We start from the raw sequence: 17,089 nt of genomic DNA on the forward strand, positions 1-17,089 counted from the left end.
TTTGTATGATTCACGAAATTGGTTGAATCTAGTGGTTGATTTTAGATTGCATGTCATTTAAATGTCCATAGGAACAAACCCCAAGCACTAATTTTGGTAGAAATCGCTTATAAAATGACCGATCCAGAAGATGTTTGCGACTGCGGCCCACGATGTGGCGTAGCCTAGCCACGTCCTGACTTCTGGCAGACCTGTTTAATATGTTTTAATGCTTTGGATGTTTGCTACTTTGGTTTGCTTTTGTATGCAGAAATGGGACCACGACGAGCTGTTCCACAGGAGCAAAACCCGATAGATGTAGCAAGCATACATCCCTTATACCAGTTTCCTCAAAACATTCCCCGACCGTTGCTAACTACTTACGAGAATCGGCTTGGATGGTTGTACAATAGGGAGTTTGCAATAGCCTCAATTATTGATTGGGGATGGCTTAGTGGAGTGGGAATGGTAGCTGAGTTGGAACGTTATTGGTCAAAGACTTATGTTGGAGATCAATTTTCTTTCACTTGTCATGGTGGAGGAATTTATTTGCCATTCAAGAACCCGTGTACCGGGAATTGTCGGTAGAGTTTTTCTCTACCGTATGCTTCGAGGAACGCACTATTGATTTTACCTACAACGGGGCACTTGTGTTTCGTTTGGGTGGTGTATATCGAGAGTGTAGTCTTCGGGAATTTGCTTGGCGTATGGGGCTCTATATAGAAGTGGAGACGCAATCTCCGTTTTTCATTCCGTTCCTCCTTGGATGTGTTCGAGATTTTGCTCCCGGTACTTTGGATGTGCAGTTCTGGCGGGGCATTTCTAACCATGAGTACAACACTCGTGACTCGAGTGAGTAACAAATTCGGAATCTGGTTTTCTGATTTTTACACCGCCTTATCACTTTTTCAATAAATCACAAGCATCATGGTGATAAAGTCCTTATTCAGAATCTATTTTATTTATGGACTCTTATTACCCCGGGAGTTTGCTATGATTTACCGTATATGTTTGCGAGGTTCATGGGGAAGAAAGCGGCCAATTCTAGGCCCGGGAGCCCGATTACTGGGGGGCATTTGGTTACTCGCTTGGCTAGGTCATATCATATTTTGACCCATGACTTTGTGAGGAATCTTACTCGATTCCCGGACACAGACTTGACCATTCTAGTCTTGGGTGTTATGCGGGCGGTGGTGAATATCGGGGGTCGTTTTGTTATACCGCCGATAGATGACGAGCAAGAGGAGGTGCAGCCAGGACAGCAACCACCAGCCAGACCGCGGCATCGAAATGTGCGGGCTAGAGGTGAAGTCGAGAGAGAGCGTGCTGCTTCGCAGTGTGTGCAGGGAGTGCCCACCGACCCTTTTCAGAGTCGGGTGGGAACGTATTTAGATAATCTACGGGGGCATGCCATTTACCATTCCCAGCTTACTGAGGGTATTCATTCGCATTTGGGTGTGACCAGACCACCTTCTATGCCACCACAGTATCCTTATTTTCCGACATGGGAGGAGTTATGGCGTCCGCAGGATGACGGGGCAGGGCCAAGTGGAGCACAAGATCAAGATGATGATTGATTTTACTTCCTTTTCTTTTGTTTTGTTTTTGAGTAGTTTTTTTTGTTTATGTTTGAATTTGGTGTGTAATGTAAAACATTCTTAAACTATGATGTTACTTTTTATTTCTTTTGGGTTGTTCCATTTTTTCAGATTACCATTGGAATTCTAAGGAGCATATAAGGGTAACTCTAGAGTTGTGTTTGTCGAGTCAAGGAAGCTTAGAGTCGTGAGTTGGAGCCCACAATTCAAGATAAGTGTGGGGTATATTACTAGGAGAGAGGTTACAGTTGGGAAATATATTTTCATAGAAGCGTCTGAAACCAGTTAGCCATTGGTCAAAGTTGCTAGAGTAAATAAAACAAATAAGCCATTTTCTGCTGATTCCCAGTTTCCACGACGTGGAATCCTTACGCCACGTCGTGGCGTTCTTGCAGTTTGCAGAAATTCAGCATTTTGGTGTTCGCGCTTTCATCCCATATCATGACGTGGCCAGTTACCTGCCACGACGTGTCCCAGTTTATCATTGCCCACATTTTTCCTTACAAATACCCACTTTGAAGAATTGAAGTTTTGAGTCATGTTCGTGGTTTATTTACATATTCACCCAGTTCTACACCGAGTTTCTATTTTTGGAGTCCATATTCAAGACGCACGTTTTCCACACTTTTGGAGATGCTCACGCCACTATCCCAGGGGAGTCTGTTCCTTTTTCTCCCTTTTCTTTAATTTGGATTTATTTTTATGCATACAATGAGGGCATTGTATGAAATAAGTGTGGGGTAGGGGTAGAAAAAGTAAATTGGTAGAAAAAGTAAATTGCTAGATAATCATAGAATTTGATAGTGAAAAAATTGAAATTTTTGAAAATTTTGAATTTTTAATAATTGAATCTAGTAATAATAATTTGAGTTATAATTGCTAGTATTATGTGGGATGATCTGATGAAAGTTCAAATGTTTAGTTGAGCCAATATACGTTATAGTGCATTTGTGGCCTCCCTTATTTTAGTGAAATCATGGAACAAAAACATAACCCCGCTTGGTTTGAGGGATGCAATATGTTTAGCAGCCTAAACCTGAAATGTATCCAGGAAAATTATTATCATTAACCGATAAAGGTTGAGGTTGAGCGCTTCTGCTTAAGCATGTAGGTATTGAGTGAAAAAAAAAAAGTGAGTTACATGTAAAAAAAAAGAAGAGAGAGAAATTACCAAAAAGTTTGAAGAATTTTGGAGCAAATATAGTGAAGATCAAAAGATCAAAATTCCAAGAAATTCAAAAAAGTTGAAGATACCAGAAATCAAATCAAATAAGGTGGTGAATTCAAAGAAATCAAAGATCAAATGTCAAAGAAGTGAAGAATACCAAAAGAGCTCCATAGCGGTATCAATGATTGTAATTCTAGATTATGTATGCTTAGGTTGCTCAACTAAAAATACCTTGAGGATAAGGAGGTTTTCTGCGGATGGATTCGGAGGGTTGCATAAAATGAGCATTGTTCGGAAAAAGTGGGCGAGTGTTTATGAAGATTGTGAGTATTTAAAGTATGGGGGTACTTTAGGAGAATTTTAGCCACAAATGCATGCGTTGAGGTCTTGGCATAATGGCTGAACTAGAGTCGGATTGTTCTGTGTGGTGTTAGTAATTAAGAATTAAGTTTAAATTTGCTTGAGGGCAAGCAAAGCCTAAGTGTGGGGTATTTTGATATTGCCATATTTATACTTATTTTTAGGCAATATTTAAATACATTTTTATTAATAAATTGGTAATATGTTTAGAATAATGATACTTATAATTTTAAATTGTTATTTTCAGTCAATATAAAGGATTTTCGAAGAGAGGGACCAAAAGTGCCAAAATGTGGAACATGGGAGGCTTGAAAGACAAGAAAATAATAAATTCACGATAAACACTTAATTCACGACGTGGCGATGAAGCCCACGATGTGGCACGGGTGTTCCAGAAGATAGACATCGCGACGCGGAGGATTTCCTTGAAGGATACGGATTGCTTGAAGCCCACGACGTGGCACATCTGGCCACGACGTGGCGCGGGTTTTTGAGGATTATATAAGTCCTCCTGATTATTACGAAAGGGAGAAGCTTTTGGCAGAAGAAAAGAGTTCCAGGAGACGATTAAGAGCAAAAGAAAGATTCAGGAAGAGGGTTTTCAACACCAAAAGGAGTAAAGGTTTATATTTTAGTTAAATAAGAACATGTCTTTCATTATTTTTAGCTGTGTTGGTTTAGTTGCTATGATGAGCAGCTGAATCTAGCTACTCTTGTTTAGCTAGATGAAGCTTTAAACTTATGAATAGTTATATGCTTATGGATTAAGTTTAGCTGGTAAAAATTGCTTGTGTTCGATTTGTATAACCTAGCATGCTATTATTTGTTTATCTAATTGCTTGATTGCATGTTCTGTGTAGCTTAGTGACCATTAAACTGCATGAACCTATTTACCTAATAATTTAGTGAACATTGAATTGTTACAGCTAGGATTAACCAATCTTAGTTAGTAATTAGACTAAATAAAGCTTAGCTGTGCTAGAGAACGTGTATTGTGATCATAATTGCGTTTATACACAAATCTTACATAGCATATTTACATTCATAATTAGTTATGTGTTTAATTATGTGTGAACATACATGGTTTGACATGAATTAGTTAATTATTGGTAAGTTAGAACTAAATTACTAATACAACTAAAAACCAACTTAATAATCCGTAATCATTAGCTAGCCATAAGGGAGAAGTGGATTCAAATTAAACAAGAGTGTGTTTTTATTTATTGAATTCGATTTAAGTTCATCTGATCTTGTAAAACCAGATAAAAACCCTTTTAAACTTGTTAATAAATTAGGTTAATTTAATAGTAAGTAAATTAATTAGAACACCGTTCCCTGTGATCAACACCCGACTTACCCAAGCTATACTGTAATCTGACTAGGTACACTGCCTATAAGTGCATAGTTAGTTAAGTTTGTTAGGTTATAAATATTAGAATTAGTGAGTACTTTTGTGCACATCACCATGCAACCCAAATGGACCATGTTGATCAGTTCAAATACATCCCAGAATAGTTATGAACTTAGACACCTAATCCAACAGTCTCCCACATGGATAAGTCTAAGAACTATATCTGCAAGAATAACTTCAAGAACCGATCAGCAATCGTCGCTCTTTCAAGGTCTTCGCAGAACTGAGATGACAATGATATTCCATTTAAGATAAGTGATCATATAATCCTCTGTTCTAGATATCATTCGGAAAAATACATGGAACAATGTCTTACTTATTGTCCAGTAGTTTGTTTCCCGATTTCCAATTTGTTTGACATAGAACTTAAGTGAACAGATCAACTTAGTTCTGACCAGGCCCGGTACATGGGTCAACACAAAATCATTGAGGGGCCCAGATATTGCTTCTAATCAAGAAGTAACAGATAAACTTTGACTCATATGCTTGTTCTTCTACTTGTTGAATCATACACAAAGGCACATTTTATAACATCGAGTTACCAATGCGGTTTTGTACGATCAATGAGCAACTAACTTATAGGCAACAAGTCATATCTCTAGGTTTGAAGACTTATATGATATTACCGTCTCACGATCACTCAAGATAAATTCCATGAAGTGATACCAATGAACGTGGGTTGAATCCAATACTCAGAACTTATGAGCACTCATGAGTGTTGTAGCACCACTTTGTCCAACATCTTAGACCTCTACAATCCAACCCATGACAGTCTTGATTCATATCTACTTCCAACATATGACCAACTGTGGATAGTTTGAATAACTTAGTCATTCAGGAAGAGCGATTTAGTTATTCTGGAAGTCAAAACATGCAAGGAGAAACACAAGAATAATCGAATCCAATATGGTCTCAGAACTTATGAATATAAATAAAACACCTTTTATTTATCACCATATTGATTGCCAATCATTCATTGCATACTGTTTCAAACTATCAACTTTATACTTGAATTAAAACAATAGTTGTCCCATGCTCCAATCATGTACACTATGTTTTTCTAAACACTAGTCATGTCATACTCCAAGTATGCACACTATGTTTGTCTAAACATTAGTTATTTCATACACTTCACACATTTGGCCTTAAGTTGGTCTCTATTTTATCCAAAACATCACAACTTACCAATTTCAAATGTACAAGAGTGGGATACACGTTACTCTCACATTTGACTAGTGTTATAAACCTTTCTTTAAGATATGTCACTCAAGTTACAATCTTGGAGTATTGTAGCACCTGGTTCCTACTATGTATTCTATTTAAGTATTTTGCATTTTTGGCCTGGGACTCGGCGAGTTGAAGGCCCAACTCGTCGAGTAGAAGCGGATTTGATACAGGATTTAAATGACGGACTCGTCGAGTCGGCTCCCAGACTCGACGAGTAGACTCTGGCTGGACAAAACCCTAATCTAAGGGTTTGCACCTTATTTAAGCATCTCATCCAGCCACCCTTCGTCCCAATTGCTTCCAGAAACCCCCCATAGCAAACCCCAACTGTTTGTGTAAAGAGCTAACTCATCTGTGGTGCTTTTTGGCGATTTTGAACTCAAAGAAGAAGGAAAAGCCTATAGGAATCAAGAGAAGACCAAGGGAGTTCAAGTTTGTGCATCATTTGCAGTTCCTAGAAGGTATAAATTCGATACCTTGCTTGTTCATTTTCTAGATCCCTTTTTGGGGAGATTTAGGGCTTTTATAAGCCATTCTTTGTAACCAACCATGGTTGCAAGCATGGTTGGGGATTGCGGCTTCGGATCTAGGTCCATGAAGGAGTTAAAACGCAGAAAAGGGCTGCTTTTGCACCCATGGAAGCCCCCATGCAACTTAAGAGTCTCTTTTAGAGCCTTTTAGACTCAAAGTCCAATGCATGCATGTAAAGTTCATAACTTTACGTGCTAGATCGAGTTTAGGGACCTAGATCTATCATTTGGACAAGAGTTGTACACCAAAAATCGAAGAAATAGACTTGGACGGTATCGACTCGGCGAGTCGTTCTTGGGACTCAGCGAGTCCGAGGTTAGACTCCCCTTTTCAGTTATGTGTCAAAGAGACCCAGTGCAGTGCTGGAAAGGTTTTAGAGGGTCCGGGGGAATGACCCAACGTATTGGGATAAGCCATAGTCCTGAAGTTCATAGGACTCGGCGAGTGCATGAGCAGACTCGGCGAGTCCAAGGCAATCTCCCAACTCTTGAAGATGAACTCGACGAGTTGTTCATACAACTCGGCGAGTCGAGGGCAAGACTTGTTCATAGGATGGAGATGAACTCGGCGAGTTGTTCATACAACTCGGCGAGTCGGATGAAGGTTCATTCGGGGTTGTTTTAGAAGGAGAACTTGTCGAGTCATTGCCAAACTCGACGAGTAGAGGCGTGAAGAAGGACAGATGAAAGGATAGGGACTCGACAAGTTGGCGGCCCAACTCGGCGAGTCGGGTCAACTGGAAGTTGACTTTGACGTTGACTTGGTCAGGGGTAAAATGGTTATTTTACCCTAAGAATAGATATCAGACTCTGACTAAGTGTTTTTGTGGTGATTATAGCCGGAGGATTTCCGGAGCATCAGCAGGCAGAGATTTCCCACGCAGATTATCAGCAGCTACTTGTTCAAGGTGAGTTACCTTCCAGTAGCGGTGGGTCTATGGCCACAATGTCGGCCCACCAGTAGGAGTTGTATGTTAGATGATCGTCTTTGTGATATCATCTAGTTTTGCTACTACCTGATATGTTATATGCTGGCTTGATATGTTATATGTGATAGTAGTAGAGTTCGGTTGTTAGGACCGAAGGGTAGGTCAGGCACCCCAGATATGTCTGACAATATGTGATGATATGTTTATATGTTGGCATTATATGTGATAGTAGCAGTAGGGGTGGAATAGTCCCCGAGGGTCGGTTGTTAGGACCGACGGGTAGGTCAGCACCCCAGAATGGCTTGACACGGGTTGGTCAACACCCCAGAATGGCTTGACATGGGTAGGTCAGCACCCCATAATGGCCGTATCGGGTAGGTCGGCACCCCAGAATGGTCGTACCGGGTAAGTCGGGCACCCCAGAATTTCCCGGCAGTATGTATGCTATGTGATTGTATGGTATGTGGTATGTTGGGGGAACTCCCTAAGCTCCGTGCTTACAGTTTATAGTTTTGGTTTCAGGTACCTCTTCAGCGAAGGGGAAGGAGCCGGCGCGGTAGCAACACATCATACACACACGCATTGATTTTCCGCACTTGAGATATTCTGGGATTGTACTCTGACATGTTGCTATTTTATGATTTGGGTTTTCAGACATGATATGTTGATTTACGAAATGATATATTTCTACGTAGTTTTCTTATAAATGTTTTTTATACTCAGTTAATTAAAATGAAATTTTTGGACTCGAAATTTGGGATGTTACAAGTATGACTCTAAGAATTGTTTTTTTTTTTGGAACGAAGTATGACTCATATTCTTGATTTAACCATTTCAGCAATTCTTGATTCCTCTTCTTAGCCATATGAATGCACTAAGATGTCTTTAGAGGACCAATTGTGACATGGTATCTTAATCATTAAGATGAACACAAAACATGAAACTAAAGTACTCTCCCGTACTCTCCCATCTTTTCAGATTTGGGAAACCTGTATCCTTCTGCCTAATTTGATTCTTCTCATCCGTCCTGCCATACACTGAAATGTTTTTCAATGTTTCAGAATTATACTTAAACTTGTAAGTATAACCATATTTACTAAACCTTAGTAAATCATGACGAATAGTCTTATCAACCTTTTGTGGTGGACCTTGATCAGTGCACAAGCATGTGTACCCGATCGCTTCGTCCTTCACTTGACTCACATATATATGTGAACAAGGAACTGGTCTTAATTTTCCAAAGCTGAAAGTTCTCATTCATCATACTCTACAACTTGTATGATTCCAAGTTTCTATCCAACTGAAAACTTGGGTGATGAGAAGCTTTCCTTATTTGGTAAATTTAGACACTACCACAAACGAAAGAATCATATTCACTTTTCCATTATTGCTAGAAACATATAAAGATCAATTTTCAATAAAAGTCCTTGCAAGATATAAACTAAAATAAATTCAAAATTTTATTTATTTATAACAAAAATGCGGAAAAACTTTTCCTTACAATACAACTTTAAATGAAAATTATGATGTTACATATTTCCTAGCAATCTATCATAACCCCTAGGTAGTAGCTCAAAAATCTGATCTTCAACCATGCGATAGAAATCCATCTTTGCGATCAGATTCAGCATACTCTTTCTTTAAGTTTCCTTTCCTTTGCTTGATCCTGCCAAACATCAAAATGTAATTTAGTCACATCATGTATTGATACTCTACAATTAGGAACTTAAAAAAGTCAGATAGTGGACTTACCTGAATCAGAGTCCAACTTTTTGATTCCTTTCAAATCCTTCAGGTAGCTCGGGCAGCTTCACTTCCAATGCCCTTTTTCTTCACAATTAAAGCATATAGAATCTTCAGGAATTGTACAAAAGGCTATTCCAGAGTTAGACTTTCTCTTTACCTTCCGGTCAACCGGGTTGACCAAGGTCGATCCCTTTCCATTGGGAAAAGAAAGCTTTTCTGGACTTCCAATGTTACCATTTTCCATGTCCATGAAAGTTTGAGAAGTAGACCTTCCACCCATATTTGCCTGACTATTGTGCCAAATCATTTCTGATTTAGCAGCAATAAGCAAATAAGAAAGATCTAACAGGGTCATGTCGTGATCTATCACATAATAGTCTTTAATAAACTTACTATATGACTCAGGAAGTGACTGAAGGACCCAGCCAATAGCCAACTTCCTTGGGATAATGACACCCAACATTCTCAACCTGTCAATGTGTGACTTCATTCCTAAGACATGAGTACACACAGGTCTTCCATTTTCATGTTTCATTACAAGCAGGGCTTGAGTGATTTTGAACTTTTCAAGTCTTTAAGCTTGTGGGTCAGGGAGAATATTTGGAGGAGGAGGAGGAAGAGAAGTATGATTTCCATGAGCCAAAATCAGGAAGTCATCTTCATTAGGAAAGCTTGTTCCATAAGGTTTGGAAGATCATTGTTATCTGAACCAGACATCTACAAAGGGAGAAATTCAAGTTAGTTGATTTAAATCCTTAATATAACACCCAATATGAAATATTAAGGCTAGGACCCAACACAATATTTTATAACTTGGAAGAGGGATGTCGTAATCCAGGCTATAAAATATTTGAAGGTAGGTGAATGACAATTCAACAATTTCCACCATGAAAAACGAAATAAATTATTAGGTTTTAATTGGATTTGAAACTCCTAGATCTTTTGAGATTCATTGAACTTTCAATGGCATGTTTCAATCTCGAGTGTGCCCTTCGGGTTTTGTGACTGGGATGTCGAGGATCACAAAACAAGGTGTGAATAACCATGCTATACTTGGTACCCTTAATTTTTACCCCTCAATCGATGTGTCGATTAACCACACACGCTCCACTGATACTATGATAAACATTAAGTTACCATTTTCCTACCTTGTTAAATCAAGCTAGTGTGCCGGTTAACCACACACGCTCCACTAACCGACTTAAACAAAGTGTAAAGTGTAATTTCATGGGTTAGCACCAAATTCACATTTTCCTAAGTAACTAAGATTGGGTATTACTAAGAGTTTAGTTACCTAGTATTTATCATTAACACTTTTAATGAAGGGAGAATTATAGTCCTTGTCCTACCCGTTCGGCTAACGACCCTCCACCAGTCAAGGAAGTGGTGGGTGAGAGTGGACACCCGTTAAACTGCCATTTTATAGGCAGTAACCTTATACCCCCCTTATAGACCGGCTTCGTGAATGAGGCCTACTAATGGTAAGATGACTTGCTCTTATACATACACACACACACACACATATATATATATATATATATATATATATATTAACTTATAATATTATAAAGTATAAAGGTTGATTTTTAACTTTTAAAAATCTAGGAGTTGGAACTAAAGTATTAAAAGTGACTTTACATGTTCCAAAACTTGAGGGCAGGTTTTGTAACTTTCAAAACTTTTCATCTTTCATAACTTATGAGTTAGTGATGTAATAAAATGAGTGACTTTTCATTTTATGTAACCTATGTGTTTAATAATGGACTTTAAAAGAATGACTTTTGGTAATCCATAACTTCAGGACAAACTATGAATTCCATTAAATATATAATGATCAAGAATTAAACTAACAAGCAAGTTACAAATAATTCATATGATCTTCTAAGCTCGTACGTTCATGAATATGCATATCAACAATTTCAAGAATCATAAACAAACCATATAAAACTTGAAATTTTGATAATAACCTTTGAAATTGGATTAGCATAATTATTACCACATCAAAAACAGGTTTTAAAGTTCAAAAACAGTTTAGGGTAATGATCCTCATCCAATTCCAAGCAAAACCCCGTAATTCTGCATACAGGGGCATCACCACGTCGTGGTACATACTGCCATGTCGTGGTGAGCAGTCAGATGTGAAATTTCGATTTTTGGAAAAACATGTAGCATCAAGTATCAAGCAAAACAACCCTAGGCTCTAATACCACTGATGGGTTTTGAGCATTCTAACACTCCTATGGTGTACATGCAATCCTATAAACCTTGGATCTATGTTTATCTATGATACATGCAAATTTGATTTTCCAAGGTTCTTAACCTATCTAGCATACAAGGGAACTTTTAATCATAAAAGATAGTAAGAAAACATACCTTGTAGTGATTTGGATTCCTTGAAAACCTTGTGAGCCTAGCACCCCAAGTGTGATGCCTCAAATGTCTCACACAACAAAAATGAACTTGGAATAAACCTTGAGAGAAATGTCACACACTTAGAATCGGCTATGCCTCTATCTTGCATCTAGTCACCGATTTTGGTGAGCTTCATATCCTTTATATAGTGTATTACAATTAGGGTTACACCATGTAAACCCTAATGTGACATGACTCTTCATTTCCATGACCCATGGGTTTGTAACTCCCATGGAGCATCCTATGGACCTTAGCCCAACTTGATAATCCATGGAGCATCTAGCCCACTATACAAGTATGGATGATTTACACAATCAACCTATATATTTAATTAGTATCCTTTTGATCACTTAGTTAATTCTACATTAATTCTTGATCAATACTAATTAAATAATATTATTATTAATATATTAGAACTTATAATATATTAATAAATCATAAGTGTTATTTCTCTCATTTTAGTTTATCAAAATGCATGATGCCATGCAACCCAAATGGAACATGTTGATCGGGTGAAGTACATCCCAAAATAGTTATGAACTTAGACACCTAATCCAACAAGCTTGAGCTACATTGAGAGACCAGTGGCGATTATGGATCGCAGATGAAGGAGCTGAGGAACAAGAGGGTCGAGCTAGTGAAGGTGGAGTGGCAGCTGATGGGTTTTGGTCATAAGACATCCTATGTGCTCATACAAACCCTAATGCTTGGATCTAGGTTTCTCTATTGTACATGCTTTGAATCCGAGACTATAAACCCTAATTCTAGCATATGGAAATCGATATTAACATATAATTAGGTTTATGATATTACCTTGATTGTTATGTAGCAATAACAATCCCAATTCCTCCTTGAATTGACTTTGGAAGGCTTAGAGTCACAAGTGTCACTCCTCTAATGGCTTACAAACACCATAAGCAAGAGGATGAAGAGGAGAGAGGATGGAAGCTGCCCAAAACGTGTTCTAACCCTAGAAGAGAAGTTCCCCACGTTTTTGAGCCTTAAGAGTTCTATATATAGTGAGACTATTAGGGTTATCTAACAAGGAAACCCTAATTTGGTTGCTTAAGCCCTAAGAAACCCATAGACTCCTTTAATCAAGCCCTTGGACGATTTTCTTATGGGCTTCCCATAAGAATTCGTCCACCTCTTGATTTAAGACAATCGATGGCCCAAATTGCAATTATCTTATAATTACAATTCCAGTCCCTTAAGTTTAATTAATCTCTTTTAGTCACAACAATAATTACCAATTAATTATTGACTAATATTAATTAAACAATATGATTTCTCCTTTAATATATTATTCCCATAATATATTAATAAATCATATTTAATCCTTTCTCTCCATAATTCATCCTATCAAGTTGCTTTGGTGAAGGCAACCCAAATGGACCATGCACCATCGGGTCAAGTACATACCAAAATAGTTATGGACTTAGACACTAATCCAACAGTCTCCCACTTGGATAAGTCTAACAACTATTCTGCGTATGACTTCAGATCCTGATCTGCAATCGTAGCTTTCCAAAGCCGCTATCAACTCTGATCCTATCAGATACGCGTGTCCTTAGATAAGGGATCATATATTCCTCCATTCTAGATATCATATGAGATATGATTTCAAATCATTCTCTTTGTACTATATCTCATATGAGATATCATATGAGATATGAATATGCATATCAACAATTTCAAGAATCATAAACAAACCATATAAAACTTGAAATTTTGATAATAACCTTTGAAATTGGATTAGCATAATTATTACCACATCAAAAACAGGTTTTAAAGTTCAAAAACAGTTTAGGGTAATGATCCTCATCCAATTCCAAGCAAAACCCCGTAATTCTGCATACAGGGGCATCACCACGTCGTGGTACATACTGCCATGTCGTGGTGAGCAGTCAGATGTGAAATTTCGATTTTTGGAAAAACATGTAGCATCAAGTATCAAGCAAAACAACCCTAGGCTCTAATACCACTGATGGGTTTTGAGCATTCTAACACTCCTATGGTGTACATGCAATCCTATAAACCTTGGATCTATGTTTATCTATGATACATGCAAATTTGATTTTCCAAGGTTCTTAACCTATCTAGCATACAAGGGAACTTTTAATCATAAAAGATAGTAAGAAAACATACCTTGTAGTGATTTGGATTCCTTGAAAACCTTGTGAGCCTAGCACCCCAAGTGTGATGCCTCAAATGTCTCACACAACAAAAATGAACTTGGAATAAACCTTGAGAGAAATGTCACACACTTAGAATCGGCTATGCCTCTATCTTGCATCTAGTCACCGATTTTGGTGAGCTTCATATCCTTTATATAGTGTATTACAATTGGGGTTACACCATGTAAACCCTAATGTGACATGACTCTTCATTTCCATGACCCATGGGTTTGTAACTCCCATGGAGCATCCTATGGACCTTAGCCCAACTTGATAATCCATGGAGCATCTAGCCCACTATACAAGTATGGATGATTTACACAATCAACCTATATATTTAATTAGTCTCCTTTTGATCACTTAGTTAATTCTACATTAATTCTTGATCAATACTAATTAAATAATATTATTATTAATATATTAGAACTTATAATATATTAATAAATCATAAGTGTTATTTCTCTCATTTTAGTTTATCAAAATGCATGATGCCATGCAACCCAAATGGAACATGTTGATCGGGTGAAGTACATCCCAAAATAGTTATGAACTTAGACACCTAATCCAACAAGCTTGAGCTACATTGAGAGACCAGTGGCGATTATGGATCGCAGATGAAGGAGCTGAGGAACAAGAGGGTCGAGCTAGTGAAGGTGGAGTGGCAGCTGATGGGTTTTGGTCATAAGACATCCTATGTGCTCATACAAACCCTAATGCTTGGATCTAGGTTTCTCTATTGTACATGCTTTGAATCCGAGACTATAAACCCTAATTCTAGCATATGGAAATCGATATTAACATATAATTAGGTTTATGATATTACCTTGATTGTTATGTAGCAATAACAATCCCAATTCCTCCTTGAATTGACTTTGGAAGGCTTAGAGTCACAAGTGTCACTCCTCTAATGGCTTACAAACACCATAAGCAAGAGGATGAAGAGGAGAGAGGATGGAAGCTGCCCAAAACGTGTTCTAACCCTAGAAGAGAAGTTCCCCACGTTTTTGAGCCTTAAGAGTTCTATATATAGTGAGACTATTAGGGTTATCTAACAAGGAAACCCTAATTTGGTTGCTTAAGCCCTAAGAAACCCATAGACTCCTTTAATCAAGCCCTTGGACGATTTTCTTATGGGCTTCCCATAAGAATTCGTCCACCTCTTGATTTAAGACAATCGATGGCCCAAATTGCAATTATCTTATAATTACAATTCCAGTCCCTTAAGTTTAATTAATCTCTTTTAGTCACAACAATAATTACCAATTAATTATTGACTAATATTAATTAAACAATATGATTTCTCCTTTAATATATTATTCCCATAATATATTAATAAATCATATTTAATCCTTTCTCTCCATAATTCATCCTATCAAGTTGCTTTGGTGAAGGCAACCCAAATGGACCATGCACCATCGGGTCAAGTACATACCAAAATAGTTATGGACTTAGACACTAATCCAACAGTCTCCCACTTGGATAAGTCTAACAACTATTCTGCGTATGACTTCAGATCCTGATCTGCAATCGTAGCTTTCCAAAGCCGCTATCAACTCTGATCCTATCAGATACGCGTGTCCTTAGATAAGGGATCATATATTCCTCCATTCTAGATATCATATGAGATATGATTTCAAATCATTCTCTTTGTACTATATCTCATATGAGATATCATATGAGATATGAATATGCATATCAACAATTTCAAGAATCATAAACAAACCATATAAAACTTGAAATTTTGATAATAACCTTTGAAATTGGATTAGCATAATTATTACCACATCAAAAACAGGTTTTAAAGTTCAAAAACAGTTTAGGGTAATGATCCTCATCCAATTCCAAGCAAAACCCCGTAATTCTGCATACAGGGGCATCACCACGTCGTGGTACATACTGCCATGTCGTGGTGAGCAGTCAGATGTGAAATTTCGATTTTTGGAAAAACATGTAGCATCAAGTATCAAGCAAAACAACCCTAGGCTCTAATACCACTGATGGGTTTTGAGCATTCTAACACTCCTATGGTGTACATGCAATCCTATAAACCTTGGATCTATGTTTATCTATGATACATGCAAATTTGATTTTCCAAGGTTCTTAACCTATCTAGCATACAAGGGAACTTTTAATCATAAAAGATAGTAAGAAAACATACCTTGTAGTGATTTGGATTCCTTGAAAACCTTGTGAGCCTAGCACCCCAAGTGTGATGCCTCAAATGTCTCACACAACAAAAATGAACTTGGAATAAACCTTGAGAGAAATGTCACACACTTAGAATCGGCTATGCCTCTATCTTGCATCTAGTCACCGATTTTGGTGAGCTTCATATCCTTTATATAGTGTATTACAATTGGGGTTACACCATGTAAACCCTAATGTGACATGACTCTTCATTTCCATGACCCATGGGTTTGTAACTCCCATGGAGCATCCTATGGACCTTAGCCCAACTTGATAATCCATGGAGCATCTAGCCCACTATACAAGTATGGATGATTTACACAATCAACCTATATATTTAATTAGTCTCCTTTTGATCACTTAGTTAATTCTACATTAATTCTTGATCAATACTAATTAAATAATATTATTATTAATATATTAGAACTTATAATATATTAATAAATCATAAGTGTTATTTCTCTCATTTTAGTTTATCAAAATGCATGATGCCATGCAACCCAAATGGAACATGTTGATCGGGTGAAGTACATCCCAAAATAGTTATGAACTTAGACACCTAATCCAACAAGCTTGAGCTACATTGAGAGACCAGTGGCGATTATGGATCGCAGATGAAGGAGCTGAGGAACAAGAGGGTCGAGCTAGTGAAGGTGGAGTGGCAGCTGATGGGTTTTGGTCATAAGACATCCTATGTGCTCATACAAACCCTAATGCTTGGATCTAGGTTTCTCTATTGTACATGCTTTGAATCCGAGACTATAAACCCTAATTCTAGCATATGGAAATCGATATTAACATATAATTAGGTTTATGATATTACCTTGATTGTTATGTAGCAATAACAATCCCAATTCCTCCTTGAATTGACTTTGGAAGGCTTAGAGTCACAAGTGTCACTCCTCTAATGGCTTACAAACACCATAAGCAAGAGGATGAAGAGGAGAGAGGATGGAAGCTGCCCAAAACGTGTTCTAACCCTAGAAGAGAAGTTCCCCACGTTTTTGAGCCTTAAGAGTTCTATATATAGTGAGACTATTAGGGTTATCTAACAAGGAAACCCTAATTTGGTTGCTTAAGCCCTAAGAAACCCATAGACTCCTTTAATCAAGCCCTTGGACGATTTTCTTATGGGCTTCCCATAAGAATTCGTCCACCTCTTGATTTAAGACAATCGATGGCCCAAATTGCAATTATCTTATAATTACAATTCCAGTCCCTTAAGTTTAATTAATCTCTTTTAGTCACAACAATAATTACCAATTAATTATTGACTAATATTAATTAAACAATATGATTTCTCCTTTAATATATTATTCCCATAATATATTAATAAATCATATTTAATCCTTTCTCTCCATAATT

Source organism: Lactuca serriola, chromosome 8 (assembly GCF_051521515.1).
Source record: "Lactuca serriola cultivar US96UC23 chromosome 8, Lser_US96UC23_V15, whole genome shotgun sequence".
In the NCBI taxonomy this organism is placed as follows: Eukaryota; Viridiplantae; Streptophyta; class Magnoliopsida; order Asterales; family Asteraceae; genus Lactuca; species Lactuca serriola.